Genomic DNA, 22483 nt, shown 5'->3' on the forward strand with positions numbered 1-22483 from the left:
AGAAGGTGTACGAGCCCTGCTCCTGGGGTACAAGGTGTACTAGCCCTGCTCCTGAGGTAGAAGGTGTACTAGCCCGGCTCCTAAGGTAGAAGGTGTACTAGCCCTGCTCCTGGGGTAGAAGGTGTACTAGCCCTGCTCCTGTAGTAGAATGTGTACTAGACCTGCTCCCGAGGTAGAAGTTGTACTAGCTCTGCTCCCGGGGTAGAAGGTGTACTAGCCCTGCTTCCGAGGTAGAAGGTGTACTAGCCCTGCACCCGAGGTAGAAGGTGTACTAGCCCTGCTCCCGGGGTAGAAGGTGTACTAGCCCTGCTCCTGAGGTAGAAGGTGTACTTGCCCTGCTCCTGAGGTAGAAGGTGTACTAGCCCTGCTCCTGGGGTAGAAGGTGTACTAGCCCTGCTCCTGTAGTAGAATGTGTACTAGACCTGCTCCCGAGGTAGAAGTTGTACTAGCTCTGCTCCCGGGGTAGAAGGTGTACTAGCCCTGCTCACGAGGTAGAAGGTGTACTAGCCCTGCTCACGAGGTAGAAGGTGTACAAGCCCTGCTCCTGGGGTAGAAGGTGTACTAGCCCTGCTCCTGGGGTAGAAGGTGTACTAGCCCTGCTCCTGGGGTAGAAGGTGTACTAGCCCTGCTCCTGGGGTAGAAGGTGTACTAGCCCTGCTCCTGGGGTAGAAGGTGTTCTGGTCCTGCTCCTGAGGTAGAAGGTGTTCTAGCCCTGCTCCTGCAGCAGAAGGTTTACTAGCCCTGCTCCTGCAGTGGAAGGTTTACTAGCCCTGTAGAAGGTGTACAAGCCCTGCTCCTGCAGCAGACGGTTTACTAGCCCTGCTCCTGAAGTAGAAAATTTACAAACCCTGCTCCTGGAGTGGAAGGTTTACTAGCTCTGTAGAAGGTGTGCAAGCCCTGCTCCTGCAGTAGAAGGTTTACTAGTCCTGCTGCTGCACAGAAGGTTTACTAGCCCTGCTCCTGGAGTGGAAGGTTTACTAGCCCTGTAGAAGGTGTGCAAGCCCTGCTCCTGCAGCAGACGGTTTACTAGCCCTGCTCCTGGAGTAGAATGTTTTCTTGGCCTGCTCCTGGAGTAGAAGGTGTACCAGCCTTGCTCCTGTAGTAGAATGTGTACTAGCCCTGCTCCCGAGGTTGAAGGTGTACTAGCCCTGCACCCGAGGTAGAAGATGTACTAGCCCTGCTCCTGGGGTAGACGGTTTACTAGCCAAAAGTAGAAGGTGCTCCTGAGGTAGAAGGTGTACGAGCCCTGCTCCTGGGGTACAAGGTGTACTAGCCCTGCTCCTGAGGTAGAAGGTGTACTAGCCCGGCTCCTAAGGTAGAAGGTGTACTAGCCCTGCTCCTGGGGTAGAAGGTGTACTAGCCCTGCTCCTGTAGTAGAATGTGTACTAGACCTGCTCCCGAGGTAGAAGTTGTACTAGCTCTGCTCCCGGGGTAGAAGGTGTACTAGCCCTGCTTCCGAGGTAGAAGGTGTACTAGCCCTGCACCCGAGGTAGAAGGTGTACTAGCCCTGCTCCCGGGGTAGAAGGTGTACTAGCCCTGCTCCTGAGGTAGAAGGTGTACTTGCCCTGCTCCTGAGGTAGAAGGTGTACTAGCCCTGCTCCTGGGGTAGAAGGTGTACTAGCCCTGCTCCTGTGGGTAGAAGGTGTACTAGCCCTGCTCCTGGGGTAGAAGGTGTACGAGCCCTGCTCCTGAGGTAGGTGTACTCGCCCTGCTCCTGAGGTAGAAGGTGTACTAGCCCTGCTCCTGAGGTAGGTGTTCGAGCCCTGCTCCTGAGGTAGAAGGTGTACTATCCCTGCTCCTGAGGTAGAAGGTGTACTAGCCCTGCTCCTGGGGTAGAAGGTGTACTAGCCCTGCTCCTGAGGTAGAAGGTGTACTCTCCCTGTTCCTGAGGTAGAAGGTGTACTAGCCCTGCTCCTGGGGTAGAAGGTGTTCTAGCCCTGCTCCTGGGGTAGAAGGTGTACTAGCCCTGCTCCTGGGGTAGAAGGTGTTCTAGCCCTGCTCCTGGGGTAGAAGGTGTACTAGCCCTGCTCCTGAAGTAGAAAGTTTACAAACCCTGCTCCTGGAGTGGAAGGTTTACTAGCCCTGTAGAAGGTGTGCAAGCCCTGCTCCTGCAGTAGAAGGTTTACTAGTCCTGCTGCTGCACAGAAGGTTTACTAGCCCTGCTCCTGGAGTGGAAGGTTTACTAGCCCTGTAGAAGGTGTGCAAGCCCTGCTCCTGCAGCAGACGGTTTACTAGCCCTGCTCCTGGAGTAGAATGTTTTCTTGCCCTGCTCCTGGAGTAGAAGGTGTACCAGCCTTGCTCCTGTAGTAGAATGTGTACTAGCCCTGCTCCCGAGGTTGAAGGTGTACTAGCCCTGCACCCGAGGTAGAAGATGTACTAGCCCTGCTCCTGGGGTAGACGGTTTACTAGCCAAAAGTAGAAGGTGCTCCTGAGGTAGAAGGTGTACGAGCCCTGCTCCTGGGGTACAAGGTGTACTAGCCCTGCTCCTGAGGTAGAAGGTGTACTAGCCCGGCTCCTAAGGTAGAAGGTGTACTAGCCCTGCTCCTGGGGTAGAAGGTGTACTAGCCCTGCTCCTGTAGTAGAATGTGTACTAGACCTGCTCCCGAGGTAGAAGTTGTACTAGCTCTGCTCCCGGGGTAGAAGATGTACTAGCCCTGCTTCCGAGATAGAAGGTGTACTAGCCCTGCACCCGAGGTAGAAGGTGTACTAGCCCTGCTCCCGGGGTAGAAGGTGTACTAGCCCTGCTCCTGAGGTAGAAGGTGTACTTGTCCTGCTCCTGAGGTAGTAGGTGTACTCGCCCTGCTCCTGAGGTAGAAGGTGTACTAGCCCTGCTCCTGTGGGTAGAAGGTGTACTAGCCCTGCTCCTGGGGTAGAAGGTGTACGAGCCCTGCTCCTGAGGTAGGTGTACTCGCCCTGCTCCTGAGGTAGAAGGTGTACTAGCCCTGCTCCGGAGGTAGGTGTTCGAGCCCTGCTCCTGAGGTAGAAGGTGTACTATCCCTGCTCCTGAGGTAGAAGGTTTACTAGCCCTGCTCAGGGAGTGGAAGGTTTACTAGCCCTGTAGAAGGTGTGCAAGCCCTGCTCCTGCAGCAGACGGTTTACTAGCCCTGCTCCTGGAGTAGAAGGTTTACAAACCCTGCTCCTGGAGTGGAAGGTTTACTAGCCCTGTAGAAGGTTTGCAAGCCCTGCTCCTGCAGTAGAAGGTTTACAAGCCCTGCTCTTGCAGTAGAATGTTTTCTTGCCCTGCTCCTGGAGTAGAAGGTGTACCAGCCTTGCTCCTGTAGTAGAATGTGTACTAGCCCTGCTCCCCAGGTAAAAGGTGTACTAGCCCTGCACCCGAGGTAGAAGGTGTACTAGCCCTGCACCCGAGGTAGAAGGTGTACTAGCCCTGCTCCCGGGGTAGAAGGTGTACTAGCCCTGCTCCCGAGGTAGAAGGTGTACTAGCCCTGCACCCGAGGTAGAAGGTGTACTAGCCCTGCTCCCGGGGTAGAAGGTGTACTAGCCCTGCTCCTGAGGTAGAAGGTGTACTAGCCCTGCTCCTGAGGTAGAAGGTGTACTAGCCCTGCTCCTGGGGTAGAAGGTGTACTAGCCCTGCTCCTGGGGTAGAATATGTACTAGCCCTGCTCCTGAGGTTGAAGGTGCACTAGCCCTGCTCCTGTGGTAGAAGGTGTACTAGCCCTGCTCCTGAGGTAGAAGGTGTACTCGCCCTGCTCCTGAGGTAGAAGGTGTACTCGCTCTGCTCCTGAGGTAGAAGGTTTACTAGCCCTGCTCCTGGGGTAGAAGGTGTACTATCCCTGCTCCTGGGGTAGAAGGTGTACTAGCACTGCTCCTGGGGTAGAAGGTGTACTAGCCCTGCTCCTGAGGTATAAGGTGTTCTCGCCCTGCTCCTGAGGTAGAAGGTGTACAAGCCCTGCCCCTGGGGTAGAAGGTTTACTAGCCCTGCTCCTGAGGTAGAAGGTGTACTAGCCTGAGGTAGAAGGTGCTCCTGAGGTAGAAGGTGTACAAGCCCTGCTCCTTGGGTAGAAGGTGTACTAGCCCTGCTCCTGGGGTAGAAGGTGTACTAGCCCTGATCCTGAGGTAGAAGGTGTACTAGCCCTGCTCCTGGGGTAGAATGTGTACTAGCCTTGCTCCTGTAGTAGAATGTGTACTAGCCCTGCCCCCGAGGTAGAAGGTGTACTTGCCCTGCTCTCGAGGTAGAAGGTGTACTAGCCCTGCACCCGAGGTAGAAGGTGTAGTAGCCCTGCTCCAGAGGTAGAAGGTGTACTAGCCCTGCACCCGAGGTAGAAGGTGTACTAGCCCTGCACCCGAGGTAGAAGGTGTAGTAGCCCTGCTCCCGGGGTAGAAGGTGTACTAGCCCTGCACCCGAGGTAGAAGGTGTACTAGCCCTGCTCCCGGGGTAGAAGGTGTACTAGCCCTGCTCCCGAGGTAGAAGGTGTACTAGCCCTGCACCCGAGGTAGAAGGTGTACTAGCCCTGCTCCCGGGGTAGAAGGTGTACTAGCCCTGCTCCTGAGGAAGAAGGTGTACTAGCCCTGCTCACGAGGTAGAAGGTGTACAAGCCCTGCTCCTGGGGTAGAAGGTGTACTAGCCCTGCTCCTGGGGTAGAAGGTGTACTAGCCCTGCTCCTGGGGTAGAAGGTGTCCTAGCCCTGCTCCTGGGGTAGAAGGTGTACTAGCCCTAATCCCGAGGTAGAAGGTGTACTAGCCCTGCACCCGAGGTAGCAGGTGTACCAGCCCGTCTCCTGTAGTAGAATGTGTACTAGCCCTGCTCCCGAGGTTGAAGGTGTACTAGCCCTGCACCCGAGGTAGAAGGTGTACTAGCCCTGCTCCTGGGGTAGAAGGTGTTCTAGCCCTGCTCCTGGGGTAGAAGGTGTACTAGCCCTGCTCCTGGGGTAGAAGGCGTACTAGCCCTGCTGCTGAGGTATAAGGTGTTCTAGCCCTGCTCCTGAGGTAGAAGGTGTACAAGCCCTGCTCCTGGGGTAGAAGGTTTACTAGCCAAAAGTAGAAGGTGCTCCTGAGGTAGAAGGTGTACAAGCCCTGCTCCTGGGGTACAAGGTGTACTAGCCCTGCCCCTGAGGTAGAAGGTGTACTAGCCCTGCTCCTGAGGTAGAAGGTGTACTAGCCCTGCTCCTGGGGTAGAAGGTGTACTATCCCTGCTCCTGTAGTAGAATGTGTACTAGACCTGCTCCCGAGGTAGAAGTTGTACTAGCTCTGCTCCCGGGGTAGAAGGTGTACTAGCCCTGCTCACGAGGTAGAAGGTGTACAAGCCCTGCTCCTGGGGTAGAAGGTGTACTAGCCCTGCTCCTGGGGTAGAAGGTGTACTAGCCCTGCTCCTGGGGTAGAAGGTGTACTAGCCCTGCTCCTGGGGTAGAAGGTGTACTAGCCCTGCTCCTGGGGTAGAAGGTGTTCTGGTCCTGCTCCTGAGGTAGAAGGTGTTCTAGCCCTGCTCCTGCAGCAGAAGGTTTACTAGCCCTGCTCCTGCAGTGGAAGGTTTACTAGCCCTGTAGAAGGTGTACAAGCCCTGCTCCTGCAGCAGACGGTTTACTAGCCCTGCTCCTGAAGTAGAAAGTTTACAAACCCTGCTCCTGGAGTGGAAGGTTTACTAGCCCTGTAGAAGGTGTGCAAGCCCTGCTCCTGCAGTAGAAGGTTTACTAGTCCTGCTGCTGCACAGAAGGTTTACTAGCCCTGCTCCTGGAGTGGAAGGTTTACTAGCCCTGTAGAAGGTGTGCAAGCCCTGCTCCTGCAGCAGACGGTTTACTAGCCCTGCTCCTGGAGTAGAATGTTTTCTTGCCCTGCTCCTGGAGTAGAAGGTGTACCAGCCTTGCTCCTGTAGTAGAATGTGTACTAGCCCTGCTCCCGAGGTTGAAGGTGTACTAGCCCTGCACCCGAGGTAGAAGATGTACTAGCCCTGCTCCTGGGGTAGACGGTTTACTAGCTAAAAGTAGAAGGTGCTCCTGAGGTAGAAGGTGTACGAGCCCTGCTCCTGGGGTACAAGGTGTACTAGCCCTGCTCCTGAGGTAGAAGGTGTACTAGCCCGGCTCCTAAGGTAGAAGGTGTACTAGCCCTGCTCCTGGGGTAGAAGGTGTACTAGCCCTGCTCCTGTAGTAGAATGTGTACTAGACCTGCTCCCGAGGTAGAAGTTGTACTAGCTCTGCTCCCGGGGTAGAAGGTGTACTAGCCCTGCTTCCGAGGTAGAAGGTGTACTAGCCCTGCTCCCGAGGTAGAAGTTGTACTAGCTCTGCTCCCGGGGTAGAAGATGTACTAGCCCTGCTTCCGAGATAGAAGGTGTACTAGCCCTGCACCCGAGGTAGAAGGTGTACTAGCCCTGCTCCCGGGGTAGAAGGTGTACTAGCCCAGCTCCTGAGGTAGAAGGTGTACTTGTCCTGCTCCTGAGGTAGTAGGTGTACTCGCCCTGCTCCTGAGGTAGAAGGTGTACTAGCCCTGCTCCTGTGGGTAGAAGGTGTACTAGCCCTGCTCCTGGGGTAGAAGGTGTACGAGCCCTGCTCCTGAGGTAGGTGTACTCGCCCTGCTCCTGAGGTAGAAGGTGTACTAGCCCTGCTCCGGAGGTAGGTGTTCGAGCCCTGCTCCTGAGGTAGAAGGTGTACTATCCCTGCTCCTGAGGTAGAAGGTTTACTAGCCCTGCTCAGGGAGTGGAAGGTTTACTAGCCCTGTAGAAGGTGTGCAAGCCCTGCTCCTGCAGCAGACGGTTTACTAGCCCTGCTCCTGGAGTAGAAGGTTTACAAACCCTGCTCCTGGAGTGGAAGGTTTACTAGCCCTGTAGAAGGTTTGCAAGCCCTGCTCCTGCAGTAGAAGGTTTACAAGCCCTGCTCTTGCAGTAGAATGTTTTCTTGCCCTGCTCCTGGAGTAGAAGGTGTACCAGCCTTGCTCCTGTAGTAGAATGTGTACTAGCCCTGCTCCCCAGGTAAAAGGTGTACTAGCCCTGCACCCGAGGTAGAAGGTGTACTAGCCCTGCTCCCGGGGTAGAAGGTGTACTAGCCCTGCTCCCGAGGTAGAAGGTGTACTAGCCCTGCACCCGAGGTAGAAGGTGTACTAGCCCTGCTCCCGGGGTAGAAGGTGTACTAGCCCTGCTCCTGAGGTAGAAGGTGTACTAGCCCTGCTCCTGAGGTAGAAGGTGTACTAGCCCTGCTCCTGGGGTAGAAGGTGTACTAGCCCTGCTCCTGGGGTAGAATATGTACTAGCCCTGCTCCTGAGGTTGAAGGTGCACTAGCCCTGCTCCTGTGGTAGAAGGTGTACTAGCCCTGCTCCTGAGGTAGAAGGTGTACTCGCCCTGCTCCTGAGGTAGAAGGTGTACTCGCTCTGCTCCTGAGGTAGAAGGTTTACTAGCCCTGCTCCTGGGGTAGAAGGTGTACTATCCCTGCTCCTGGGGTAGAAGGTGTACTAGCACTGCTCCTGGGGTAGAAGGTGTACTAGCCCTGCTCCTGAGGTATAAGGTGTTCTCGCCCTGCTCCTGAGGTAGAAGGTGTACAAGCCCTGCCCCTGGGGTAGAAGGTTTACTAGCCCTGCTCCTGAGGTAGAAGGTGTACTAGCCTGAGGTAGAAGGTGCTCCTGAGGTAGAAGGTGTACAAGCCCTGCTCCTTGGGTAGAAGGTGTACTAGCCCTGCTCCTGGGGTAGAAGGTGTACTAGCCCTGATCCTGAGGTAGAAGGTGTACTAGCCCTGCTCCTGGGGTAGAATGTGTACTAGCCTTGCTCCTGTAGTAGAATGTGTACTAGCCCTGCCCCCGAGGTAGAAGGTGTACTTGCCCTGCTCTCGAGGTAGAAGGTGTACTAGCCCTGCACCCGAGGTAGAAGGTGTAGTAGCCCTGCTCCAGAGGTAGAAGGTGTACTAGCCCTGCACCCGAGGTAGAAGGTGTACTAGCCCTGCACCCGAGGTAGAAGGTGTAGTAGCCCTGCTCCCGGGGTAGAAGGTGTACTAGCCCTGCACCCGAGGTAGAAGGTGTACTAGCCCTGCTCCCGGGGTAGAAGGTGTACTAGCCCTGCTCCCGAGGTAGAAGGTGTACTAGCCCTGCACCCGAGGTAGAAGGTGTACTAGCCCTGCTCCCGGGGTAGAAGGTGTACTAGCCCTGCTCCTGAGGAAGAAGGTGTACTAGCCCTGCTCACGAGGTAGAAGGTGTACAAGCCCTGCTCCTGGGGTAGAAGGTGTACTAGCCCTGCTCCTGGGGTAGAAGGTGTACTAGCCCTGCTCCTGGGGTAGAAGGTGTCCTAGCCCTGCTCCTGGGGTAGAAGGTGTACTAGCCCTAATCCCGAGGTAGAAGGTGTACTAGCCCTGCACCCGAGGTAGCAGGTGTACCAGCCCGTCTCCTGTAGTAGAATGTGTACTAGCCCTGCTCCCGAGGTTGAAGGTGTACTAGCCCTGCACCCGAGGTAGAAGGTGTACTAGCCCTGCTCCTGGGGTAGAAGGTGTTCTAGCCCTGCTCCTGGGGTAGAAGGTGTACTAGCCCTGCTCCTGGGGTAGAAGGCGTACTAGCCCTGCTGCTGAGGTATAAGGTGTTCTAGCCCTGCTCCTGAGGTAGAAGGTGTACAAGCCCTGCTCCTGGGGTAGAAGGTTTACTAGCCAAAAGTAGAAGGTGCTCCTGAGGTAGAAGGTGTACAAGCCCTGCTCCTGGGGTACAAGGTGTACTAGCCCTGCTCCTGAGGTAGAAGGTGTACTAGCCCTGCTCCTGAGGTAGAAGGTGTACTAGCCCTGCTCCTGGGGTAGAAGGTGTACTATCCCTGCTCCTGTAGTAGAATGTGTACTAGACCTGCTCCCGAGGTAGAAGTTGTACTAGCTCTGCTCCCGGGGTAGAAGGTGTACTAGCCCTGCTCACGAGGTAGAAGGTGTACAAGCCCTGCTCCTGGGGTAGAAGGTGTACTAGCCCTGCTCCTGGGGTAGAAGGTGTACTAGCCCTGCTCCTGGGGTAGAAGGTGTACTAGCCCTGCTCCTGGGGTAGAAGGTGTACTAGCCCTGCTCCTGGGGTAGAAGGTGTTCTGGTCCTGCTCCTGAGGTAGAAGGTGTTCTAGCCCTGCTCCTGCAGCAGAAGGTTTACTAGCCCTGCTCCTGCAGTGGAAGGTTTACTAGCCCTGTAGAAGGTGTACAAGCCCTGCTCCTGCAGCAGACGGTTTACTAGCCCTGCTCCTGAAGTAGAAAGTTTACAAACCCTGCTCCTGGAGTGGAAGGTTTACTAGCCCTGTAGAAGGTGTGCAAGCCCTGCTCCTGCAGTAGAAGGTTTACTAGTCCTGCTGCTGCACAGAAGGTTTACTAGCCCTGCTCCTGGAGTGGAAGGTTTACTAGCCCTGTAGAAGGTGTGCAAGCCCTGCTCCTGCAGCAGACGGTTTACTAGCCCTGCTCCTGGAGTAGAATGTTTTCTTGCCCTGCTCCTGGAGTAGAAGGTGTACCAGCCTTGCTCCTGTAGTAGAATGTGTACTAGCCCTGCTCCCGAGGTTGAAGGTGTACTAGCCCTGCACCCGAGGTAGAAGATGTACTAGCCCTGCTCCTGGGGTAGACGGTTTACTAGCTAAAAGTAGAAGGTGCTCCTGAGGTAGAAGGTGTACGAGCCCTGCTCCTGGGGTACAAGGTGTACTAGCCCTGCTCCTGAGGTAGAAGGTGTACTAGCCCGGCTCCTAAGGTAGAAGGTGTACTAGCCCTGCTCCTGGGGTAGAAGGTGTACTAGCCCTGCTCCTGTAGTAGAATGTGTACTAGACCTGCACCCGAGGTAGAAGTTGTACTAGCTCTGCTCCCGGGGTAGAAGGTGTACTAGCCCTGCTTCCGAGGTAGAAGGTGTACTAGCCCTGCACCCGAGGTAGAAGGTGTACTAGCCCTGCTCCCGGGGTAGAAGGTGTACTAGCCCTGCTCCTGAGGTAGAAGGTGTACTTGCCCTGCTCCTGAGGTAGAAGGTGTACTAGCCCTGCTCCTGGGGTAGAAGGTGTACCAGCCCTGCTCCTGTGGGTAGAAGGTGTACTAGCCCTGCTCCTGGGGTAGAAGGTGTACGAGCCCTGCTCCTGAGGTAGGTGTACTCGCCCTGCTCCTGAGGTAGAAGGTGTACTAGCCCTGCTCCTGAGGTAGGTGTTCGAGCCCTGCTCCTGAGGTAGAAGGTGTACTATCCCTGCTCCTGAGGTAGAAGGTGTACTAGCCCTGCTCCTGGGGTAGAAGGTGTACTAGCCCTGCTCCTGAGGTAGAAGGTGTACTTTCCCTGTTCCTGAGGTAGAAGGTGTACTAGCCCTGCTCCTGGGGTAGAAGGTGTTCTAGCCCTGCTCCTGGGGTAGAAGGTGTACTAGCCCTGCTCCTGGGGTAGAAGGTGTTCTAGCCCTGCTCCTGGGGTAGAAGGTGTACTAGCCCTGCTCCTGAAGTAGAAAGTTTACAAACCCTGCTCCTGGAGTGGAAGGTTTACTAGCCCTGTAGAAGGTGTGCAAGCCCTGCTCCTGCAGTAGAAGGTTTACTAGTCCTGCTGCTGCACAGAAGGTTTACTAGCCCTGCTCCTGGAGTGGAAGGTTTACTAGCCCTGTAGAAGGTGTGCAAGCCCTGCTCCTGCAGCAGACGGTTTACTAGCCCTGCTCCTGGAGTAGAATGTTTTCTTGCCCTGCTCCTGGAGTAGAAGGTGTACCAGCCTTGCTCCTGTAGTAGAATGTGTACTAGCCCTGCTCCCGAGGTTGAAGGTGTACTAGCCCTGCACCCGAGGTAGAAGATGTACTAGCCCTGCTCCTGGGGTAGACGGTTTACTAGCCAAAAGTAGAAGGTGCTCCTGAGGTAGAAGGTGTACGAGCCCTGCTCCTGGGGTACAAGGTGTACTAGCCCTGCTCCTGAGGTAGAAGGTGTACTAGCCCGGCTCCTAAGGTAGAAGGTGTACTAGCCCTGCTCCTGGGGTAGAAGGTGTACTAGCCCTGCTCCTGTAGTAGAATGTGTACTAGACCTGCTCCCGAGGTAGAAGTTGTACTAGCTCTGCTCCCGGGGTAGAAGGTGTACTAGCCCTGCTTCCGAGATAGAAGGTGTACTAGCCCTGCACACGAGGTAGAAGGTGTACTAGCCCTGCTCCCGGGGTAGAAGGTGTACTAGCCCTGCTCCTGAGGTAGAAGGTGTACTTGCCCTGCTCCTGAGGTAGTAGGTGTACTCGCCCTGCTCCTGAGGTAGAAGGTGTACTAGCCCTGCTCCTGTGGGTAGAAGGTGTACTAGCCCTGCTCCTGGGGTAGAAGGTGTACGAGCCCTGCTCCTGAGGTAGGTGTACTCGCCCTGCTCCTGAGGTAGAAGGTGTACTAGCCCTGCTCCGGAGGTAGGTGTTCGAGCCCTGCTCCTGAGGTAGAAGGTGTACTATCCCTGCTCCTGAGGTAGAAGGTTTACTAGCCCTGCTCAGGGAGTGGAAGGTTTACTAGCCCTGTAGAAGGTGTGCAAGCCCTGCTCCTGCAGCAGACGGTTTACTAGCCCTGCTCCTGGAGTAGAAGGTTTACAAATCCTGCTCCTGGAGTGGAAGGTTTACTAGCCCTGTAGAAGGTGTGCAAGCCCTGCTCCTGCAGTAGAAGGTTTACAAGCCCTGCTCTTGCAGTAGAATGTTTTCTTGCCCTGCTCCTGGAGTAGAAGGTGTACCAGCCTTGCTCCTGTAGTAGAATGTGTACTAGCCCTGCTCCCCAGGTAAAAGGTGTACTAGCCCTGCACCCGAGGTAGAAGGTGTACTAGCCCTGCTCCCGGGGTAGAAGGTGTACTAGCCCTGCTCCCGAGGTAGAAGGTGTACTAGCCCTGCACCCGAGGTAGAAGGTGTACTAGCCCTGCTCCCGGGGTAGAAGGTGTACTAGCCCTGCTCCTGAGGTAGAAGGTGTACTAGCCCTGCTCCTGAGGTAGAAGGTGTACTAGCCCTGCTCCTGGGGTAGAAGGTGTACTAGCCCTGCTCCTGGGGTAGAATATGTACTAGCCCTGCTCCTGAGGTTGAAGGTGCACTAGCCCTGCTCCTGTGGTAGAAGGTGTACTAGCCCTGCTCCTGAGGTAGAAGGTGTACTCGCCCTGCTCCTGAGGTAGAAGGTGTACTCGCCCTGCTCCTGGGGTAGAAGGTGTACTATCCCTGCTCCTGGGGTAGAAGGTGTACTAGCACTGCTCCTGGGGTAGAAGGTGTACTATCCCTGCTCCTGAGGTATAAGGTGTTCTCGCCCTGCTCCTGAGGTAGAAGGTGTACAAGCCCTGCCCCTGGGGTAGAAGGTTTACTAGCCCTGCTCCTGAGGTAGAAGGTGTACTAGCCTGAGGTAGAAGGTGCTCCTGAGGTAGAAGGTGTACAAGCCCTGCTCCTTGGGTAGAAGGTGTACTAGCCCTGCTCCTGGGGTAGAAGGTGTACTAGCCCTGATCCTGAGGTAGAAGGTGTACTAGCCCTGCTCCTGGGGTAGAAGGTGTACTAGCCCTGCTCCTGTAGTAGAATGTGTACTAGACCTGCTCCCGAGGTAGAAGTTGTACTAGCTCTGCTCCCGGGGTAGAAGGTGTACTAGCCCTGCTTCCGAGATAGAAGGTGTACTAGCCCTGCACACGAGGTAGAAGGTGTACTAGCCCTGCTCCCGGGGTAGAAGGTGTACTAGCCCTGCTCCTGAGGTAGAAGGTGTACTTGCCCTGCTCCTGAGGTAGTAGGTGTACTCGCCCTGCTCCTGAGGTAGAAGGTGTACTAGCCCTGCTCCTGTGGGTAGAAGGTGTACTAGCCCTGCTCCTGGGGTAGAAGGTGTACGAGCCCTGCTCCTGAGGTAGGTGTACTCGCCCTGCTCCTGAGGTAGAAGGTGTACTAGCCCTGCTCCGGAGGTAGGTGTTCGAGCCCTGCTCCTGAGGTAGAAGGTGTACTATCCCTGCTCCTGAGGTAGAAGGTTTACTAGCCCTGCTCAGGGAGTGGAAGGTTTACTAGCCCTGTAGAAGGTGTGCAAGCCCTGCTCCTGCAGCAGACGGTTTACTAGCCCTGCTCCTGGAGTAGAAGGTTTACAAATCCTGCTCCTGGAGTGGAAGGTTTACTAGCCCTGTAGAAGGTGTGCAAGCCCTGCTCCTGCAGTAGAAGGTTTACAAGCCCTGCTCTTGCAGTAGAATGTTTTCTTGCCCTGCTCCTGGAGTAGAAGGTGTACCAGCCTTGCTCCTGTAGTAGAATGTGTACTAGCCCTGCTCCCCAGGTAAAAGGTGTACTAGCCCTGCACCCGAGGTAGAAGGTGTACTAGCCCTGCTCCCGGGGTAGAAGGTGTACTAGCCCTGCTCCCGAGGTAGAAGGTGTACTAGCCCTGCACCCGAGGTAGAAGGTGTACTAGCCCTGCTCCCGGGGTAGAAGGTGTACTAGCCCTGCTCCTGAGGTAGAAGGTGTACTAGCCCTGCTCCTGAGGTAGAAGGTGTACTAGCCCTGCTCCTGGGGTAGAAGGTGTACTAGCCCTGCTCCTGGGGTAGAATATGTACTAGCCCTGCTCCTGAGGTTGAAGGTGCACTAGCCCTGCTCCTGTGGTAGAAGGTGTACTAGCCCTGCTCCTGAGGTAGAAGGTGTACTCGCCCTGCTCCTGAGGTAGAAGGTGTACTCGCCCTGCTCCTGGGGTAGAAGGTGTACTATCCCTGCTCCTGGGGTAGAAGGTGTACTAGCACTGCTCCTGGGGTAGAAGGTGTACTATCCCTGCTCCTGAGGTATAAGGTGTTCTCGCCCTGCTCCTGAGGTAGAAGGTGTACAAGCCCTGCCCCTGGGGTAGAAGGTTTACTAGCCCTGCTCCTGAGGTAGAAGGTGTACTAGCCTGAGGTAGAAGGTGCTCCTGAGGTAGAAGGTGTACAAGCCCTGCTCCTTGGGTAGAAGGTGTACTAGCCCTGCTCCTGGGGTAGAAGGTGTACTAGCCCTGATCCTGAGGTAGAAGGTGTACTAGCCCTGCTCCTGGGGTAGAATGTGTACTAGCCTTGCTCCTGTAGTAGAATGTGTACTAGCCCTGCTCCCGAGGTAGAAGGTGTACTTGCCCTGCTCTCGAGGTAGAAGGTGTACTAGCCCTGCACCCGAGGTAGAAGGTGTAGTAGCCCTGCTCCAGAGGTAGAAGGTGTACTAGCCCTGCACCCGAGGTAGAAGGTGTACTCGCCCTGCACCCGAGGTAGAAGGTGTAGTAGCCCTGCTCCCGGGGTAGAAGGTGTACTAGCCCTGCACCCGAGGTAGAAGGTGTACTAGCCCTGCTCCCGGGGTAGAAGGTGTACTAGCCCTGCTCCCGAGGTAGAAGGTGTACTAGCCCTGCACCCGAGGTAGGTGTACTAGCCCTGCTCCCGGGGTAGAAGGTGTACTAGCCCTGCTCCTGAGGAAGAAGGTGTACTAGCCCTGCTCACGAGGTAGAAGGTGTCCTATCCCTGCTCCTGGGGTAGAAGGTGTACTAGCCCTAATCCCGAGGTAGAAGGTGTACTAGCCCTGCACCCGAGGTAGCAGGTGTACCAGCCCTTCTCCTGTAGTAGAATGTGTACTAGCCCTGCTCCCGAGGTTGAAGGTGTACTAGCCCTGCACCCGAGGTAGAAGGTGTACTAGCCCTGCTCCTGGGGTAGAAGGTGTTCTAGCCCTGCTCCTGGGGTAGAAGGTGTACTAGCCCTGCTCCTGGGGTAGAAGGCGTACTAGCCCTGCTGCTGAGGTATAAGGTGTTCTAGCCCTGCTCCTGAGGTAGAAGGTGTACAAGCCCTGCTCCTGGGGTAGAAGGTTTACTAGCCAAAAGTAGAAGGTGCTCCTGAGGTAGAAGGTGTACAAGCCCTGCTCCTGGGGTACAAGGTGTACTAGCCCTGCTCCTGAGGTAGAAGGTGTACTAGCCCTGCTCCTGAGGTAGAAGGTGTACTAGCCCTGCTCCTGGGGTAGAAGGTGTACTATCCCTGCTCCTGTAGTAGAATGTGTACTAGACCTGCTCCCGAGGTAGAAGTTGTACTAGCTCTGCTCCCGGGGTAGAAGGTGTACTAGCCCTGCTCCCGAGGTAGAAGGTGTACTAGCCCTGCTCACGAGGTAGAAGGTGTACAAGCCCTGCTCCTGGGGTAGAAGGTGTACTATCCCTGCTCCTGGGGTAGAAGGTGTACTAGCCCTGCTCCTGGGGTAGAAGGTGTACTAGCCCTGCTCCTGGGGTAGAAGGTGTACTAGCCCTGCTCCTGGGGTAGAAGGTGTTCTGGTCCTGCTCCTGAGGTAGAAGGTGTTCTAGCCCTGCTCCTGCAGCAGAAGGTTTACTAGCCCTGCTCCTGCAGTGGAAGGTTTACTAGCCCTGTAGAAGGTGTACAAGCCCTGCTCCTGCAGCAGACGGTTTACTAGCCCTGCTCCTGAAGTAGAAAGTTTACGAACCCTGCTCCTGGAGTGGAAGGTTTACTAGCCCTGTAGAAGGTGTGCAAGCCCTGCTCCTGCAGTAGAAGGTTTACTAGTCCTGCTGCTGCACAGAAGGTTTACTAGCCCTGCTCCTGGAGTGGAAGGTTTACTAGCCCTGTAGAAGGTGTGCAAGCCCTGCTCCTGCAGCAGACGGTTTACTAGCCCTGCTCCTGGAGTAGAATGTTTTCTTGCCCTGCTCCTGGAGTAGAAGGTGTACCAGCCTTGCTCCTGTAGTAGAATGTGTACTAGCCCTGCTCCCGAGGTTGAAGGTGTACTAGCCCTGCACCCGAGGTAGAAGATGTACTAGCCCTGCTCCTGGGGTAGACGGTTTACTAGCTAAAAGTAGAAGGTGCTCCTGAGGTAGAAGGTGTACGAGCCCTGCTCCTGGGGTACAAGGTGTACTAGCCCTGCTCCTGAGGTAGAAGGTGTACTAGCCCGGCTCCTAAGGTAGAAGGTGTACTAGCCCTGCTCCTGGGGTAGAAGGTGTACTAGCCCTGCTCCTGTAGTAGAATGTGTACTAGACCTGCTCCCGAGGTAGAAGTTGTACTAGCTCTGCTCCCGGGGTAGAAGGTGTACTAGCCCTGCTTCCGAGGTAGAAGGTGTACTAGCCCTGCACCCGAGGTAGAAGGTGTACTAGCCCTGCTCCCGGGGTAGAAGGTGTACTAGCCCTGCTCCTGAGGTAGAAGGTGTACTTGCCCTGCTCCTGAGGTAGAAGGTGTACTAGCCCTGCTCCTGGGGTAGAAGGTTTACTAGCCCTGCTCCTGTGGGTAGAAGGTGTACTAGCCCTGCTCCTGGGGTAGAAGGTGTACGAGCCCTGCTCCTGAGGTAGGTGTACTTGCCCTGCTCCTGAGGTAGAAGGTGTACTAGCCCTGCACCTGAGGTAGGTGTTCGAGCCCTGCTCCTGAGGTAGAAGGTGTACTATCCCTGCTCCTGAGGTAGAAGGTGTACTAGCCCTGCTCCTGGGGTAGAAGGTGTACTAGCCCTGCTCCTGAGGTAGAAGGTGTACTCTCCCTGTTCCTGAGGTAGAAGGTGTACTAGCCCTGCTCCTGGGGTAGAAGGTGTTGTAGCCCTGCTCCTGGGGTAGAAGGTGTACTAGCCCTGCTCCTGGGGTAGAAGGTGTTCTAGCCCTGCTCCTGGGGTAGAAGGTGTACTAGCCCTGTAGAAGGTGTGCAAGCCCTGCTCCTGCAGTAGAAGGTTTACTAGTCCTGCTGCTGCACAGAAGGTTTACTAGCCCTGCTCCTGGGGTGGAAGGTTTACTAGCCCTGTAGAAGGTGTGCAAGCCCTGCTCCTGCAGCAGACGGTTTTCTTGCCCTGCTCCTGGAGTAGAAGGTGTACCAGCCTTGCTCCTGTAGTAGAATGTGTACTAGCCCTGCTCCCGAGGTTGAAGGTGTACTAGCCCTGCACCCGAGGTAGAAGATGTACTAGCCCTGCTCCTGGGGTAGACGGTTTACTAGCCAAAAGTAGAAGGTGCTCCTGAGGTAGAAGGTGTACGAGCCCTGCTCCTGGGGTACAAGGTGTACTAGCCCTGCTCCTGAGGTAGAAGGTGTACTAGCCCGGCTCCTAAGGTAGAAGGTGTACTAGCCCTGCTCCTGGGGTAGAAGGTGTACTAGCCCTGCTCCTGTAGTAGAATGTGTACTAGACCTGCTCCCGAGGTAGAAGTTGTACTAGCTCTGCTCCCGGGGTAGAAGGTGTACTAGCCCTGCTTCCGAGATAGAAGGTGTACTAGCCCTGCACCCGAGGTAGAAGGTGTACTAGCCCTGCTCCCGGGGTAGAAGGTGTACTAGCCCTGCTCCTGAGGTAGAAGGTGTACTTGCCCTGCTCCTGAGGTAGAAGGTGTACTAGCCCTGCTCCTGGGGTAGAAGGTGTACTAGCCCTGCTCCTGTGGGTAGAAGGTGTACTAGCCCTGCTCCTGGGGTAGAAGGTGTACGAGCCCTGCTCCTGAGGTAGGTGTACTCGCACTGCTCCTGAGGTAGAAGGTGTACTAGCCCTGCTCCTGAGGTAGGTGTTCGAGCCCTGCTCCTGAGGTAGAAGGTGTACTATCCCTGCTCCTGAGGTAGAAGGTGTACTAGCCCTGCTCCTGGGGTAGAAGGTGTTCTAGCCCTGCTCCTGGGGTAGAAGGTGTACTAGCCCTGCTCCTGGGGTAGAAGGTGTACTAGCCCTGCTCCTGAGGTATAAGGTGTTCTAGCCCTGCTCCTGAGGTAGAAGGTGTACTAGCCCTGCTCCTGAGGTAGAAAGTGTACTCTCCCTGTTCCTGAGGTAGAAGGTGTACTAGCCCTGCTCCTGGGGTAGAAGGTGTTCTAGCCCTGCTCCTGGGGTAGAAGGTGTACAAGCCCTGCTCCTGGGGTAGACGGTGTACTAGCCCTGCTCCTGAGGAAGAAGGTGTTCTAGCCCTGCTCCTGCAGCAGAAGGTTTACTAGCCCTGCTCCTGCAGTGGAAGGTTTACTAGCCCTGTAGAAGGTGTACAAACCCTGCTCCTGCAGCAGACGGTTTACTAGCCCTGCTCCTGGAGTAGAAGGTTTACAAACCCTGCTCCTGGAGTGGAAGGTTTACTAGCCCTGTAGAAGGTGTGCAAGCCCTGCTCCTGCAGCAGACGGTTTACTAGCCCTGCTCCTGGAGTAGAATGTTTTCTTGCCCTGCTCCTGGAGTAGAAGGTGTACCAGCCTTGCTCCTGTAGTAGAATGTGTACTAGCCCTGCTCCCGAGGTTGAAGGTGTACTAGCCCTGCACCCGAGGTAGAAGGTGTACTAGCCCTGCTCCTGGGGTAGAAGGTGTTCTAGCCCTGCTCCTGGGGTAGAAGGTGTAGTAGCCCTGCTCCTGGGGTAGAAGGCGTACTAGCCCTGCTCCTGAGGTATAAGGTGTTCTAGCCCTGCTCCTGAGGTAGAAGGTGTACAAGCCCTGCTCCTGGGGTAGAAGGTGTACTAGCCAAAAGTAGAAGGTGCTCCTGAGGTAGAAGGTGTACGAGCCCTGCTCCTGGGGTACAAGGTGTACTAGCCCTGCTCCTGAGGTAGAAGGTGTACTAGCCCTGCTCCTGAGGTAGAAGGTGTACTAGCCCTGCTCCTGAGGTAGAAGGTGTACTTGCCCTGCTCCTGAGGTAGAAGGTGTACTAGCCCTGCTCCTGGGGTAGAAGGTGTACTAGCCCTGCTCCTGGGGTAGAAGGTGTACTAGCCCTGCTCCTGAGGTAGAAGGTGTACTATCCCTGCTCCTGAGGTAGAAGGTGTACTAGCCCTGCTCCAGGGGTAGAAGGTGTACTAGCCCTGCTCCTGAGGTAGAAGGTGTACTCTCCCTGTTCCTGAGGTAGAAGGTGTACTAGCCCTGCTCCTGGGGTAGAAGGTGTTCTAGCCCTGCTCCTGGGGTAGAAGGTGTACTAGCCCTGCTCCTGGGGTAGAAGGTGTACTAGCCCTGCTCCTGAGGTAGAAGGTGTACTAGCCCTGCTCCTGGGGTAGAAGGTGTACTAGCCCTGCTCCTGGGGTAGAATATGTACTAGCCCTGCTCCTGAGGTTGAAGGTGCACTAGCCCTGCTCCTGTGGTAGAAGGTGTACTAGCCCTGCTCCTGAGGTAGAAGGTGTACTCGCCCTGCTCCTGAGGTAGAAGGTGTACTCGCCCTGCTCCTGAGGTAGAAGGTTTACTAGCCCTGCTCCTGGGGTAGAAGGTGTACTATCCCTGCTCCTGGGGTAGAAGGTGTACTAGCACTGCTCCTGGGGTAGAAGGTGTACTATCCCTGCTCCTGAGGTATAAGGTGTTCTCGCCCTGCTCCTGAGGTAGAAGGTGTACAAGCCCTGCCCCTGGGGTAGAAGGTTTACTAGCCCTGCTCCTGAGGTAGAAGGTGTACTAGCCTGAGGTAGAAGGTGCTCCTGAGGTAGAAGGTGTACAAGCCCTGCTCCTTGGGTAGAAGGTGTACTAGCCCTGCTCCTGGGGTAGAAGGTGTACTAGCCCTGATCCTGAGGTAGAAGGTGTACTAGCCCTGCTCCTGGGGTAGAATGTGTACTAGCCTTGCTCCTGTAGTAGAATGTGTACTAGCCCTGCTCCCGAGGTAGAAGGTGTACTTGCCCTGCTCTCGAGGTAGAAGGTGTACTAGCCCTGCACCCGAGGTAGAAGGTGTAGTAGCCCTGCTCCAGAGGTAGAAGGTGTACTAGCCCTGCACCCGAGGTAGAAGGTGTACTAGCCCTGCACCCGAGGTAGAAGGTGTAGTAGCCCTGCTCCCGGGGTAGAAGGTGTACTAGCCCTGCACCCGAGGTAGAAGGTGTACTAGCCCTGCTCCCGGGGTAGAAGGTGTACTAGCCCTGCTCCCGAGGTAGAAGGTGTACTAGCCCTGCACCCGAGGTAGAAGGTGTACTAGCCCTGCTCCCGGGGTAGAAGGTGTACTAGCCCTGCTCCTGAGGAAGAAGGTGTACTAGCCCTGCTCACGAGGTAGAAGGTGTCCTATCCCTGCTCCTGGGGTAGAAGGTGTACTAGCCCTAATCCCGAGGTAGAAGGTGTACTAGCCCTGCACCCGAGGTAGCAGGTGTACCAGCCCTTCTCCTGTAGTAGAATGTGTACTAGCCCTGCTCCCGAGGTTGAAGGTGTACTAGCCCTGCACCCGAGGTAGAAGGTGTACTAGCCCTGCTCCTGGGGTAGAAGGTGTTCTAGCCCTGCTCCTGGGGTAGAAGGTGTACTAGCCCTGCTCCTGGGGTAGAAGGCGTACTAGCCCTGCTGCTGAGGTATAAGGTGTTCTAGCCCTGCTCCTGAGGTAGAAGGTGTACAAGCCCTGCTCCTGGGGTAGAAGGTTTACTAGCCAAAAGTAGAAGGTGCTCCTGAGGTAGAAGGTGTACAAGCCCTGCTCCTGGGGTACAAGGTGTACTAGCCCTGCTCCTGAGGTAGAAGGTGTACTAGCCCTGCTCCTGAGGTAGAAGGTGTACTAGCCCTGCTCCTGGGGTAGAAGGTGTACTATCCCTGCTCCTGTAGTAGAATGTGTACTAGACCTGCTCCCGAGGTAGAAGTTGTACTAGCTCTGCTCCCGGGGTAGAAGGTGTACTAGCCCTGCTCCCGAGGTAGAAGGTGTACTAGCCCTGCTCACGAGGTAGAAGGTGTACAAGCCCTGCTCCTGGGGTAGAAGGTGTACTATCCCTGCTCCTGGGGTAGAAGGTGTACTAGCCCTGCTCCTGGGGTAGAAGGTGTACTAGCCCTGCTCCTGGGGTAGAAGGTGTACTAGCCCTGCTCCTGGGGTAGAAGGTGTTCTGGTCCTGCTCCTGAGGTAGAAGGTGTTCTAGCCCTGCTCCTGCAGCAGAAGGTTTACTAGCCCTGCTCCTGCAGTGGAAGGTTTACTAGCCCTGTAGAAGGTGTACAAGCCCTGCTCCTGCAGCAGACGGTTTACTAGCCCTGCTCCTGAAGTAGAAAGTTTACAAACCCTGCTCCTGGAGTGGAAGGTTTACTAGCCCTGTAGAAGGTGTGCAAGCCCTGCTCCTGCAGTAGAAGGTTTACTAGTCCTGCTGCTGCACAGAAGGTTTACTAGCCCTGCTCCTGGAGTGGAAGGTTTACTAGCCCTGTAGAAGGTGTGCAAGCCCTGCTCCTGCAGCAGACGGTTTACTAGCCCTGCTCCTGGAGTAGAATGTTTTCTTGCCCTGCTCCTGGAGTAGAAGGTGTACCAGCCTTGCTCCTGTAGTAGAATGTGTACTAGCCCTGCTCCCGAGGTTGAAGGTGTACTAGCCCTGCACCCGAGGTAGAAGATGTACTAGCCCTGCTCCTGGGGTAGACGGTTTACTAGCTAAAAGTAGAAGGTGCTCCTGAGGTAGAAGGTGTACGAGCCCTGCTCCTGGGGTACAAGGTGTACTAGCCCTGCTCCTGAGGTAGAAGGTGTACTAGCCCGGCTCCTAAGGTAGAAGGTGTACTAGCCCTGCTCCTGGGGTAGAAGGTGTACTAGCCCTGCTCCTGTAGTAGAATGTGTACTAGACCTGCTCCCGAGGTAGAAGTTGTACTAGCTCTGCTCCCGGGGTAGAAGGTGTACTAGCCCTGCTTCCGAGGTAGAAGGTGTACTAGCCCTGCACCCGAGGTAGAAGGTGTACTAGCCCTGCTCCCGGGGTAGAAGGTGTACTAGCCCTGCTCCTGAGGTAGAAGGTGTACTTGCCCTGCTCCTGAGGTGGAAGGTGTACTAGCCCTGCTCCTGGGGTAGAAGGTTTACTAGCCCTGCTCCTGTGGGTAGAAGGTGTACTAGCCCTGCTCCTGGGGTAGAAGGTGTACGAGCCCTGCTCCTGAGGTAGGTGTACTTGCCCTGCTCCTGAGGTAGAAGGTGTACTAGCCCTGCTCCTGAGGTAGGTGTTCGAGCCCTGCTCCTGAGGTAGAAGGTGTACTATCCCTGCTCCTGAGGTAGAAGGTGTACTAGCCCTGCTCCTGGGGTAGAAGGTGTACTAGCCCTGCTCCTGAGGTAGAAGGTGTACTCTCCCTGTTCCTGAGGTAGAAGGTGTACTAGCCCTGCTCCTGGGGTAGAAGGTGTTCTAGCCCTGCTCCTGGGGTAGAAGGTGTACTAGCCCTGCTCCTGGGGTAGAAGGTGTTCTAGCCCTGCTCCTGGGGTAGAAGGTGTACTAGCCCTGCTCCTGAGGTAGAAAGTTTACAAACCCTGCTCCTGGAGTGGAAGGTTTACTAGCCCTGTAGAAGGTGTGCAAGCCCTGCTCCTGCAGTAGAAGGTTTACTAGTCCTGCTGCTGCACAGAAGGTTTACTAGCCCTGCTCCTGGGGTGGAAGGTTTACTAGCCCTGTAGAAGGTGTGCAAGCCCTGCTCCTGCAGCAGACGGTTTTCTTGCCCTGCTCCTGGAGTAGAAGGTGTACCAGCCTTGCTCCTGTAGTAGAATGTGTACTAGCCCTGCTCCCGAGGTTGAAGGTGTACTAGCCCTGCACCCGAGGTAGAAGATGTACTAGCCCTGCTCCTGGGGTAGACGGTTTACTAGCCAAAAGTAGAAGGTGCTCCTGAGGTAGAAGGTGTACGAGCCCTGCTCCTGGGGTACAAGGTGTACTAGCCCTGCTCCTGAGGTAGAAGGTGTACTAGCCCGGCTCCTAAGGTAGAAGGTGTACTAGCCCTGCTCCTGGGGTAGAAGGTGTACTAGCCCTGCTCCTGTAGTAGAATGTGTACTAGACCTGCTCCCGAGGTAGAAGTTGTACTAGCTCTGCTCCCGGGGTAGAAGGTGTACTAGCCCTGCTTCCGAGATAGAAGGTGTACTAGCCCTGCACCCGAGGTAGAAGGTG

Source organism: Salvelinus alpinus, chromosome 11 (assembly GCF_045679555.1).
Source record: "Salvelinus alpinus chromosome 11, SLU_Salpinus.1, whole genome shotgun sequence".
NCBI lineage: Eukaryota > Metazoa > Chordata > Actinopteri > Salmoniformes > Salmonidae > Salvelinus > Salvelinus alpinus.